This window comes from Apis dorsata, unplaced genomic scaffold (genome assembly GCF_000469605.1).
Source record: "Apis dorsata unplaced genomic scaffold, Apis dorsata 1.3 scaffold_12, whole genome shotgun sequence".
NCBI lineage: Eukaryota > Metazoa > Arthropoda > Insecta > Hymenoptera > Apidae > Apis > Apis dorsata.
In genome coordinates this window covers 186,346-200,052 of record NW_006263315.1, presented here as the reverse complement: position 1 = coordinate 200,052, position 13,707 = coordinate 186,346, and the positions used below count along the sequence as shown (strand labels likewise).

The window sequence follows — 13,707 nt, the reverse complement described above, 5'->3', positions numbered from 1 at the left end:
TTTTTTTTTTTTTTTTCTACAATGTCCATGGTTTTAATCGCGAAATTATGCAAAGCGTGAAAATTACAAGCACTTTAGAGATATCTATTTTAATAAATTTTCTGATATAATAATCTAATTTTATTTTAATTTTAATCTGAAATTATCATTTTCTAATTCTTAGTAAATATCAAAAATATATTATTTACGATAAATTGTTTGAATAATGTTGAGCCTCGATTTAAAGATGGCTCGAAAAATATTGACTTAAAAATTTGTAAAACTATATTTAAACGAAAGAAAGATAAGTGATCGATCTAATGTTGTAAAATCGACAAACAGTTAAAGTTGATCGTTCGAGCTTGAGGATTGAAGGGTTTCATGAAATTATTTGATGAACGGGTAAGATATCTGCATATCCTTATGAATTGCTAGAATATGGTGTTTGTACACACTCAATAGCCATAGACGCGCGTCGTAAGTTGATTATACGGCGCAGAAGCAATTTGTGAAGATGAGGTTATCTTTCCCTTGGACCTAGTCCTTTCATTGACTTGCATCACTAGGTTATCAAGCTGACCCTCTCAGCTATGAAGTTCGCCGGGATACTCGCCAGTCTGGCATAAATGGACACAAAATAGTTTCAGGGGAAGATTTTGTTTTACATGATACGACGAAACTTTGCCCCTAACTTTGCTTAAAACCTCGTAAAATATTAAATTGACTTGTAACTACCTAATAATATATTCCAAACTTATTGCGCTGTGAACTAAATTAATTACGACAAGATTACACGTATTTCGCGATTAAAAAGAAAAAAAAGAAGAGATCCATAAATCACTTATGGATAATTAAAAATTAAAATTCCTCAAAACTTTATTCAACGACACTTTCCAGAAATATTAAATTCCAAAGAGATTTCGAATTCTCAATCAAAAAATTCTTTCTATTTTTCCACTTGTAACAGACATCGATTTAATAATCACGCGATTATAATTCGATCCTGGACGAATACCTTCAAAAGATCACGATTTCTCACAGTTCAGATCAACAAAGAATCGTGGCAAAGATAATATATATATTCATACCGCGACATTGCCATAATACACGATTAACTACATCAATCATTAAAGCGAAATTTCATTGTCCAAACGAATAGATCTTATTAAACACGTAACACGTTCATTATTTCGAGCATACGTGTATCGAGCAAATTTCGTCGTTGGCCAAACAACATACTCGCTCCTATGTAACTCGGGGACAAAATTATTGCTTCCTTTCCCTTCTCCTCCCCCTCTCCCCCCAGATGGCCGTGCAATCATCAAAACTTTGCGGTCGGCCGAAAATGGAATCAAAGAGATATCGAGAGTAACGATTTAACTGGAGCGCGGAAAGCCATTCGAGCCCTCGATGGACACAGAGAGATCGCGATCCAATCCGATAATTGATCCTGATCGATCTGTTAAACGATACTCGCCGTTATTCGACCGAATTCAGAATCTCGAAGTAGCCCCATTTACCCTTTTTGTTTCTTCGAAAAATTCTAAAAAAAAATATACAAGCTGTTAATCAAATGAAGATTCTAAAATATCCGTCACATCGTCACCTTCCAATTATTCCGATACGAAATTTTAACTTTAACTACACGACACTTCTATGTATATATAGAAATCCAAATATTCGTCGTTCGAGAAGAGGGCCCCGACGAGCCATCGTCTCCAATTTCCAATACCGAAAAATCCGCGAGATCCTTATTCCTCCCCATCCCTCGTGCCGAAGATGCGTCTATTCGAATACACGAATAGGGGAGGAGGAGCTCGTGTATTCAAATAGGCGTACTTCGTAACACGTACAATTTTCCACGAGAACATAAGCGAAGGGGGAGGCTCAAGAAGGAGTTTGAGAAGGTTCCCTCGGTTTTCCTCGTCCGACAGGCCACCTCCTGCATCACAATACTTCTCCAATTTCCTGAGCAGAAGTTACGGGACACGTTCCATCATGACGTCACGGGAACAAAGCTTTCACCCGTCCTGTTCACTTTTCGCCCTGCAACACCCTTATAACCGTGCACACCGCTTTCCAGCCTCCCTCCTCCCTCCCTCCTTTTGTCTGTTGCTCTCCACCTTTCCATTCTCTCTCTCTCTTTCTCTCGTTCTGATTCAAGTTAGGTTAGGATCGGTGTTATTGTGGCCTCGTGTCGCCCCTACCAATGAAGAAGAAGGTAGGGTAAAATATCCACGATAGTAAACTAAGTTCGCTCGAGACGTCGAGACGACTTCCATTGACGAATCTTCTCCATCGACACGTTACACCGTCCAAAGGGAAAGCTATTCTCTCTCTCTCTCTCAAATTCTACGATCATTACATTGATTTAACGAGACTACGTATCGAATGTAGTTACTAGATGTTTGATTACCAAAAATCGATCGTGAAATGATATAGGTAAGTTATGGTCGAAATAACAATGTTCTCGTAAATGTTTACACTCGTTTCTGAATGTTTGGTGTGATCATTGTATTGATTATGAATATATGGCGAGTTTCTTGTAGCAAGTTGTTGTGTTTTGACAAGAAGATTGATAAGGAAGGAAATGCGCGAAATGATTGTTTTAATCGATCGATTAGAGGTTTGATAAATAAAGATAAATAAAGATTCTATGGATGAATCGATGTTGTTTATTAATTATTATTATTATTTTTACGATAATATATCAGGAACAGAGGGGAATTTTTAAATTACTTCATCACGTTTATACCATTTGATATTTAATTTTTAAAAATATCGTGACATTTGTCGTTTCATTTCGCGATATAATTCGAAAAACGATTGTGATTGCAATGGCAGCCGATAAATTGCACATTCAACACTGAATCGAACTCCCTTCGCGTTTTAATATTTCATTTTCGATGAGAACTACATCGAAATTGCTGATATTACTTTTATTTTATTTCCCAGTGTCAATACTATACGCGATATTAGGGACGTTGCAAATTTAAAAATTTTCGTTTTAAAAATTAGACACGTGTCAGCAACTTTGAAAATCAACGATAATTCAAAACGATGATTTAATTTATCGATGAAAAATACAAAGAGTGGTTGAAATTATTTCGATTTTATAATCAATTTTCAAACTTTGCATAACAGGATATTATTCTTCTACATTCAAATAAAGAAAAGTATCTACTAAAATTTTAAAAATCAATTATCTCGTGAATCGTTGTAACGACAACAATATTTGTCATAAATATTAAACTATCATAACTATATAATATAATTATTCTTCTCATCGTAATAAATTAAAATTTCTAAAAACAAAATATATTTCACGTTCCTCTATTATCATCCCCATTATATTATATTATAAAACTGATCATTCAAAAAATTTTACCAATCTAATTCGAACCACCAATACACACAACCCGATATCATTCACAGAATTATTGTTAGTCCCGTGCAATCTGAAATTCCTGCAAGTGCGTTCGCATAATCTTGGAATAAATTGACTCGGCGCTATCGTTACCCGTGATACCGGGTGAGGAGTTTCGCCGATTACACCTGATCCTTCTGACAAAGGGAAACCCGTTCCACAATGCAGCGTTTCGCTTCTGGAACGTAGCGAGACTTGTTATCCCTTATTTGGTAGCTGCCCGAGCAGAAACCTCTCGATCCTGTGCTCAACTTCGTCCCAGAGAGATAGAGATAGAGAGAGAGAGAGAAAGAGGAAGGGTTAAAATTGCGCGTATACTCGATAATGAAAATTGTTCAAAATTATCATCGATTAATTAGAAATATTCTATATTCTACAATTTTTTCGAACGACGAGTTCTGTGAATCGTAGATTTTTTTTTAGAAAAAGTTTGAATGAAAGTGAATGACTAAAGAAATTATCGAAAGAGAGAATTGAATGAAAGAAGAATTAAAAGAGTTTCCAAGTGATAATCTAGTTACGAATTAGTGACAAATTTAACTCAGATTACGACGTTGAGTTTGCTGCGCGAGTTACAGGAAATTGAATCGAAGAAAACGAAATATCGATCGATACTGATTTTTGGCCAATATTTAATATATCGATGAGAGGAGTGTCTTCAATTATTTCCTAAATCAATTTCTATCGAGTCTAATTAATTAATTGGAATTATTCGCATCGTAACGAGTTTGATATATAATTAATCCCTCGATATTCCGAGTCTCGAGAATCTTTCATCGAGAGACAAATGGATCATTTTCATACGTGTTCCGTCCATCTGCGTTGCAAAGATTGCGACAGCCACCCTCTTTCGAACGACTTAAATGGATTTATGCCGTCGAGTTGCACAATGTGAATCCATTTAAACAGGCTCGAAAGAGGCGCGCTCCCCGATTCCACTCGATCTTCGTGCCTGACGTGTAAATGCCGGGGTTAATGCGACGCGCTCCATTAAAGTCGAGTCCCGACACCCCCAGAACATTGCTAATTACACGTGGTGCGCATAGCCGCCCGTGGTGCTCGCCAGTCATGCCTCCTCCTCCCCCTACTCCTCCTTTTCTATCCTTTCCCCGGATTTTCCTCCCATCCTCTACTACCTCCTGCAACTCGCCCCTTTACACGGCTGTCTAGCTTCCAATTTGCCTTCAATTCTCTTATGGTGTTGTCTTTTGTCGCTTCCGTATGTCCCCACGTATTCTCGTTGATTTTTATTCGTAGAACATTTCGCGTTAGACGTATTATAATATAAATCCTTGAATTTTTGTAAAATTAAATAAAATTTCCGAATTCTTTGATTACTAAAATTATTTTAAATTCTCTCCCGTGAAATAAAATATTTTTACCTGCGTTTCAATTGATAAATAAAAATATGTATATTTCTCGAATTGGAGTGACAATTTTCAGGAAAATCTAGCGAATAATATTTACATGGATATTTGCCTAGCCGTTTCCTGGAGACGTGTATAAACTAATAATACTTTTCTGTTTGTTGATCAACAATAACGCGACACGATATCAACAACTTCATTAACCAGAATTATTTCGAAACTATTTATAACACACGTTTCGTTTGACAATAAGCTCCATTAGCCTCTCTCTAAACTTTCTTCCTCTTGTTTCACCTACTTTTCGATTAGCCCGAGGAACTCGCGACAAGTCAAGCAAGGGATGAAAGAAATGAAACAAGTCTCCGTTTCCTTGAATTAAATTACAAAGAAAAAAAAAAAAAAAAAAAAAAAAAAAAAGATCGAAAGTAAAGAAAAAAATTCCTTTTCACTAAATTAAAATTGGTTCTTTTGATCAAACTTTTTGTTGCGTCGTATATATAAGAAATTTTCTAATCAAATCCCGAAACTTTTTAAATGACTGAAATTTTCTACGTTAAAAATTTTGCTTTAACAAGTTAATATTTTAATTCTCCACTCTTGAAATTTTAAAACTTTCCAACGATCAAAAAATTCAACGATCGTTTTAAAAAAGAAAAAAAATTTATTCCTCCTTTATTCCGAATTTATTTCCGAATTTAATTTTTAATAACAATCCTTGGAAAAGTTGGTTTATTCCCGCGCGAATTAGAAAAGCTGCAGATCGTCTTGTCTTTCACGCTGGAGGAGGAAAGATTGAAAAAGTTTCAGTTCGAAACGTCAGCCCAGCAAAAATACGAGTTCCAAGGTTGGATTCGCGGAATTCACCCCCTCCCCTTTGTAACTCGTCACTGCGCCGGCTCAAACAAACTCGCCCATTAGGGAGGGAAACGTTCACGCGGCTGTTCCTGACAATTGCACTCGGGGGTAGCCCCCGCTCGCTACGAAAACGTACGCCGAAGAATTATTGCGCATCACGCGCAGCCAAACTCGTAAGATCGCCAACACGATAATCGCAAATTCATCCCCCTCCTCCCCTCGTCGACCGCCGTCGGGGGATTAAATCCCTCCCCCTCCCTCCCCGACTCGTGTTCATAATACCTGTTGTGTCCGTTGCAAACTAGCCCCTTCAGAATTAATTTCACCGACGAAACACCACCTATTTCCGGAAACCGTTCTCGGCTGCGGTGGAAAGATTCGCCGGTGGAAAGCGAAATTTTCACGAGAATTTTCACTGTAGATGAATAGATGGATGGATGGACTGTTTTAGAACAATGATTTTTTTAATTATAAATTCGAGTTTTCTTTGGTCCCTTCTTTTTGTTTTTATCGAAGATAACGTGATTATATGTTCGCGTATATCAATGCACGTCAATTTATCTTATTTACATATTCACAAAAGAATATTTTCTATTATTTCTTCTATCATTCGAGCAAATGTATTCGTCGATACTTTCAATAAATTTACAGGGATTATGATATTATTCGCAGATGTACTCAAGAAAGAAAAAGTTCGATAAGAGATGTATCAAGGTATGCAAATAACACAATGGATGCACAAGAAGAGTGATGATCGTCGATTTCAAGAAAAAATCTTTGGAAAAAAGAAAAAATAAGGTTCTTATCGATAGTACAATCATCATTGTCCGAGCGAATTATTCGAGAGATCGATCAAAAATGAATGGACGAATCTTCCGTTCAATCATATTTAAAAAGCTGAGCAAATTCGTCGCTTAATTCGTTTAATTCAGTTTTTCTAAATACGATAGAGTAGAAGGAACTCTCGTCCGGATATCGTTGTAACAGGGGCTGAAGATTCTGGCTGGACGGCGACATGCTGTTCAGAACAAAGCCCATTGCCGTCCAGTGAATCTCCAACCAGTCCTTCTGCGGCCGGATAATTGCAAATTCCATTTCGACGAGGGGCAAAACCGCGGGGCCAATGTGATAGTATGCTGTCGTGGAAGCGCATTAGCGATCGGGCTGATTGCACTTCGCTTTTGCGTACTACCTGCTCGTTCTGTAACGGCAATCAACCCGTTAAGAAACGGAGGAGGGAAGGGGGAGGGCGTGTAAAAGCATATAAAAGCGAAGAATTCGAATCGACTCTCTCCTTCACTCCCTTTGGAACAGGGATATCTTATTACTTATTATACCGTTTTCGGAATAGCGATGAATTCTCTCTCTCTCTTTCTATTTCTATCCCTCTTTCTCTCTCATCTCGTCTTCTTTTCCGGGAAGAACGTGTCAAGGAAAATTCGGATCGTTCGGTTTCTATCTGGAAGAAAGTCTGGTTCTACTCGTGTTTCCTCGATTTGTTCGACGACTCGCGTTACCGTGAACGGGGGATATATTGGAACTTTTATCATATATAAAGAAAAATATTACATCGAATATTTGTACTCGAGAAATTTTGAATTTTGGTTTTGGTATGGAGGATTTTTTTTTTTTTATTAACGATAATTAATGATCGTGTGTGTAATTTATAATTGAAAAATTTAAATAGATATCGATGAAATAAAGGAATAAAGGAAATGAAGTAAAAAATTTTGTCAATAATTATTAATTAGATCGTGTATATATTTTCGTGATCGAGGAATGCAATATTTGTTAACCTTTAATATTTGGAGTATTAATTCGTACGAAATTTGTATATCGAATGGCGTATACACAGAGTAGTTTGTTATCCAATATTCGTGGATCCAGAAAATCTATATTTTAATTAAAATATGGTATCGCGGTATAAATTTACGTATCACTTTTTCGAATTTCCCGTGAAATTGCAATCTTGTTAAAATCGACAAAATAGACGAAATAAATAATTAATATCATTGAATTTCTTCGACACTTTCTCATGATTGAAGATCATTGTTATAGATAAAAATTTTTAAAAATTCTAATCTATATTTTATTTATCCTCGTCCATCATAATTTAATTTTATATCCAATTATAGAATCATCGATTAAGATTCTTTTTCGTTTCTTGAGAATTATTTTAATCGAACGAAATAAAATATAAAAAAATTTTTGAGTTACAAATATTGGAATATAACGTACAACTATCAAAACGCATTCAATTGGCTCAGGTGTTTTCTAGATTCTTTCTCGATATTACCCGACACATTGTTGCACATAACATCGTTCTTCTTAGCAATAAACATGGTTTCATTATTGATAACACCACGTTACAGATATCCTTTCATTCTTCTTACGAATTGATTTATATTGAATCTAAAACGAAATATTAATTTAACAATAAAAATTTAGACGTTTCCTTTAATTCCCTTCCCTCCTTCAACTACTTTAATTAATTAAATTAAATTGTAATTTTAAAATCAAGCTTTGATTCGTAACGATAAATGTTATTTATTTTGATTTCATTTGACTTTTATGGATTCTAATCGATAAATAAATATCAAATTTATGACCAAGTTATGAAATTATAATTATTGATCATAGAATTAAATTGTTAAATTTCATAATAAATTCAGCTTTCAATAATTTCGATAATTCGAAACATATATTTAATTATAAAATCGATTTCATCGGTTATTGATTCTCATAAGCAAACTTTTAGTACACTGATTCTGATGAATAACATCTACATACAATAACATCTACTTTAAACATTCAATTTTGATTAAGATTTTATCGATTTTTCGAAATACGCAGAAACGAATAAGCAAACGACAAAACGGCGAATATCGAATATCCATACTAAAACTTACATAATCTTTTTCTTTTTTTTTTTTGATCAGAAAAATTAAAAATAAAAAAGACAAAGAATATGCACAAATATAACTTAAATTTTCCAATTTCTCGTATAATATTTACATACTTCCGACCTACTTGTCAGAACCGGTGTGTAAAATTTTTCCAACAGGACAGAAATGTCTCCAACGAAATGTCTCCGCCTCTGCCACTTCGTTAAAAACCTTACACCTTATTTTTTTCTTCCCTCCCTTATTTATTTATTTCTCCCTTTAAAATCGTAAATAACGATCCGCCATTATATTACATCTTATGAATTAAACATTTGAAATTCGCGCGGGAGGAGAATGCACGATTGCAGGGAACGAAATAAGCGAGGAGAGTCAAAGTTTCACGGGTCACTTTACGGCAAAACTGCTCTTCCAGATAACTTAAATGTATTAGAGTTTCCCCGGATATAAATCATTTTACTTTCCGCTTTAGCGTGCGTCTCGCGTATATCATTTTATTCGGCGCACTTCACGTAGTTGCACCTCCCCCACCTATATGTATATTGCATATACATTAAAGCGTTACGCGCTACGAAGGGCAAATTACAACCGTGCATTCAAGAGATATTCCACGGCGAGTACAGTTTACAATTTTAATAGCTGTTTCAAATACTATAATTTACTCTCTCCCTATCCTCGACTATCCTTCGACTAATAATCGTGTCCAAGGCCGAGGTCGACACATCGAGCCTTCGTGCAACATTTATAATACGATTATAACTCTTGACCACGTAAATCGAATCGTAATGGTAGCGTTGTATCCGTAGAAATGGAAAATTGGTAATTGGATAAAATTTTTAAGGGGAGAGATAAGAGGACGTATCAATTTTCGATCGAACAAAAATTGTATTAAGTAAATTGTATAGAGCAAATGTTTATTTATTTATTTATTTATTCTGAAAATTATTTATTATTATCCCGAAATTATTTATCTAGAAATAATTCGAAGGATTATATGAAATTGTGTATTGGATTTGTATAAATGTGCAAAGTCGAGAAAATATTTCTCAACAATTCGTTTTCAAATTTTCAAACGATTCTAATTATCAGTTATTAATTGTATTTGAGGGAAAATTCCAAAACCATTTTATTACACGTTACACGTTTTAAGGAAACCGTTTATACGGAATTTCAACAATTATCTCTTGCACGTTTCACGTTATCCTTTGTTATGAAAGACATCACTTTCCCGGGTACATCTTGGAAGAAAGACAAATTACAACATGGTTAGGTGGCATTAGGCGGCATCGCATTAGCATTCTGGAAACGTTTTCCATAGCATGTACAATTTAACACTTTCACAGTCCCACTATATCAAGTCATACTCTGTCTAGTTGTCGTAATTCTATAAAGAGAGATTTGAATACGTGCTTGAATTATACCTGTTAATTTTACATATTTAATATAAAGAATTGAAGCAAGATATGTCATTATTTAAAAAAGAAAAAAAAAACAAATTTTGACTTCCTATCCTATCTTTGTAATAAAACAATATTTAAAACCAAGATTTAATTTTATTTAAAAAATTATTTTCTTCAATTTAATATAAATAAAATTTTGATTTTATTTCCTTAAACTTATATTCGCATTAAAGAAGAGTATGTATGGTTTTGATAGAGATAGATATTCTCCATTTTATAGGGCACTTTTTATCCAAGATTATTTTTATTAATCTCTAGATAGGGAGGAAAGAAAAAGAATTAAAAATTCAACATTGATCTTGTTTAATAAAGATTGTTTCGCGGTCGTATAAAAGAGGAGAATACGGTTCCGGTTAATCCTCAGAAAATTGAGTGAGTCGAAATAACTTAATCCGTGTCGAAGTTCGTTCTTTGTGCAGAGATATAAGTTTATCCGAGTAATGCAAAGATGCATTGTTATCCGTGGATTTTATCTCGTCTGAGAAACACGCCAGTCTCTTTTCTCTTATTTTCATGTGGAGCGCATTATTTAATAATAACGAATGTGTTTATGGCATTAAAGAAAAAAAATTTTAGATGATATGTATATATGTAAATTTATTATTAATTTAAAGTTTATTCAATCTATCATTCATAATTATTCCATACATAAGAAGCTTTTGACAAATGTTCCTAAAATATGGAGAGAAAAACTAGAGATATTATAATTTATTAAATATTCTTTTCATTTAAACAATTTATTTTTCCTCCTCAAAAATAATCTTTCCTTAATTTCTGAAAAATTAATCATTATCTTCATCTTCATTTAATATCTTCCCAATCCATTTCATTTACTCAACAAAGAGCATAGATTCTTCAATCTGAAATCTATGAGAGAATCTACAAGAATTTTTCTTCGACAGAGCTTTTCGCGTGTCGTTTAATTCAAAAAGAAAAAAAAAAAGAAAGCAAGCACGATTTCGTTATCATTTTATTACTCTCGATAGGTGGAAGTAACTATCGTCTCGTCGTTTCGAATCTTGGCAATAAGTTCGGGTTCAAGAGAGAGATCGTTGCTCCCGAATCCGCAGAGAAAAAAAAGAAAAAAGTTTCCTCCGCGTTAAGAAAAGGGACAAAGCTGCAACTGTAGTTTTCTCCGTGACGTGGAAATCGACGTGGAATCGTCTCGACGAATTTAAAGGGGAAAAGAAACTTTTCATAAAACGACGAGAAAAGCAACGAGAGGCTTTTTCTTTCCCCTTTTCTCTTTCTTCTTTCTCCTCTCCCCCCTCTTTTTTTCTTTTTCTTTTCGGATTCCTATCGTTTTGGTGTTATCCGTTGCCAAACATTGCCGACGATTTCTCGTCCCTTTAATTAAACTTGGAAAAGATGGAAAAGGAAGAGAGAAAAAGACATAGAAAGAGAAACTGTGTCTCGATTCTCGGTCAATTTGGAATTTCCAAATGTTACGAGAATTTTTAACCGATCTTCTCATTGGTTTCTCCTCCATTTTTAATATCGAATATCGAATGAAATCAATCATTTACTTGAATATACTCCCTATAGTCCCTGCAACTCTTTGATTGAAAGTTTTAGAAAAGTTATATTTGCTTTAAAACTGAAGATAATTAAGTAACCAATAAAAAATGTAGAGGAGAAATCTACAGGAATATTAAATTGTTCAAACAGTTAGGAAAAAAATAATTTCCAATTCTTCGAGATTGGTACAAGATTCGTTTATAGCTTTTTAAAATAAAACTATCAAAGATGAAAATGTAACACGTGCGAAGAAAAATTAACTTTTACCAAACTATGAAAATAACAAGAGTACAAAAATTCTACGACAAATCAAAAATACCTTATCCAAAAAGAAAAAAAAACACAATCGAGGCGAAACAGTTAAACGAAATCCGAATTCCCTCGAACAAAACAAGCTTCTCCATTTCCGGAGCCGGATTCGAAGCTTGGAAGCAGTCATGAATGATCGAATTACAATCCCCGCCTTAAACGAGCTTAACAGCCACGAAACTCGACGTAACCGAGTTCCCAATCCTCGATACCATGCCGAAATCGAAGCCAACGGATCGTTTCACGCGAAACTACTGCTGACCTTGATCCTCCCTCGTTGCTCGCCTCCGAGCAACGAGAAATCACGTGTCGTCGTCCACCGTTTCCGGTCTCCTTCCTTTCAATCTCGCGAATGGGCTCGATTCCAACGCGGTCTCTCGCTTCCTCGAATCTCTTTCTCGAGCAGGAGGAGCAGGAGGAGGAGGAGGTGAAGGAGGAGGACCCCGTTTGGAAAAGGGCAACGAAAGCAAGCAACGAGGAGGAGTTGAAAGGCGATCGGGTCGACTCGGGGCCACGAAGGCTCGCCAGGCTCGTCAGATATTTTAATGGAAGCTCGAACTTAAGATATTTCGTAGGACGAGACCGCCGTTGGCGTGCTACTCGAGTGTTCATAATGAGATGTTAATGGAGTGCCTCGAGAAAAAATTGCGGCTGTCACATCAGGCTATCGACAGCCCGTCCCCTCTTCACTATCCTACTCCACTCTCTCTCCTACATATCTCCCCTTCTTCCCTATTTCATTGGCTCGCCCCTTTCTTTTCGCGAGCAAAAGATCGACCACGTCAAAGACCTTATCTAATATCCTTCTCTAATCTATTTTCTCTATTGGACGGCGAAACACGATCTTCTTTCTGGCTTGGAAATCGGGCGATTATTGCATCGAGTAATTGCGTCGAGTAATCTCGATATTCTTCTGGAACGATATCGGTCGGGGGATGGGGTTTAGGAGGAAGGGTTACGCGGTGATCTCGATCGGGGGTGGGTACTCGTGACCCGAAAAACGTTAAGCCGACCGTCTTACATAATTGGCAGTGGATCAAGAAAGTCTTTGGAGCGGCAGCCACTCCGCAGTCATTAGGCCTTCCATTAGCACGCTATGGGTTAGTCGTTAGAACACCGTGTCGGGGATGTAAACGGGGATCTCTCTTCGAATCCGGTACATTATTGGACGATGTAAGGACAGGTTATAATAATGACACTATTATCGAGTGTTTTTCGATCGACACTTCTTTCCTCCCTCTTGAATTATTAAATTAAATTGGATAATAGAAATACAGTTTTTTAAAATAATTTTTAAAATATCGTTAGGATATTCATATGGGTAAATATATGGATTTAATTCAGTTGGAACGAGGTCTCCTGATAGATTCAAGAGGTATTAATGCGAAATTGAGAGTTTAAAATGTATTTGTCATACGATGAAAATGTAGATGGTAATTTTTAAAAAAAAATGGGATTCACGCGGAGGAAAGCTTTCGACATTCGCTATCGATCTAATTGTAGCTTTTTATAGCAACGTTTTTATTGATTTTACTAAGTAGAGTAGACTACATTATTGTAACCTATCCTAACTATACCAGAAAACATTTCAAAATTTCCTTTAACCCCTCGAAATAAAAATATTCTTTTTCACTCGTTAAAATAATATCATAAAATAATTATTACTCGAAAACTATGATGAAAAATATAAACAGTTCGTTTAACATCAAAGTTAGCACTCAAAAAAAAAAGTTAAAAAAATAAAAGAGTTGTCACTAGGAGAGACTCGAATTTTCTTTCCCCAATTCACGCAAATTTCGTTTCCCCTTCGAGCTAAAACGCTCGAGGATTAAGGAAACTTTGAAATCTCACTTATATAAGGGAGGGTGGCAGATATTTCAGAGGAATCG

General features: G+C 35.4%; 1 long non-coding RNA gene across 3 annotated transcripts in view; it reads right to left on the bottom strand.

Moving 5' to 3' along the window:
* Positions 1 to 13,707, bottom strand: part of LOC102676846 — an 82,677-nt gene that overhangs the window by 14,526 nt on the left and 54,444 nt on the right. Inside the window, exon 1 of one of the 3 annotated variants that reach the window (XR_004150074.1) lies at positions 5,911 to 6,023. The exons of 1 other annotated variant lie outside the window; for it this stretch is intronic. This is a non-coding gene — a long non-coding RNA (uncharacterized LOC102676846). Of the gene's footprint in view, positions 1 to 1,832; positions 2,292 to 5,910; positions 6,024 to 13,707 lie in introns of those variants that run through there. One more of the 3 variants, XR_004150075.1, reaches the window with a different exon arrangement.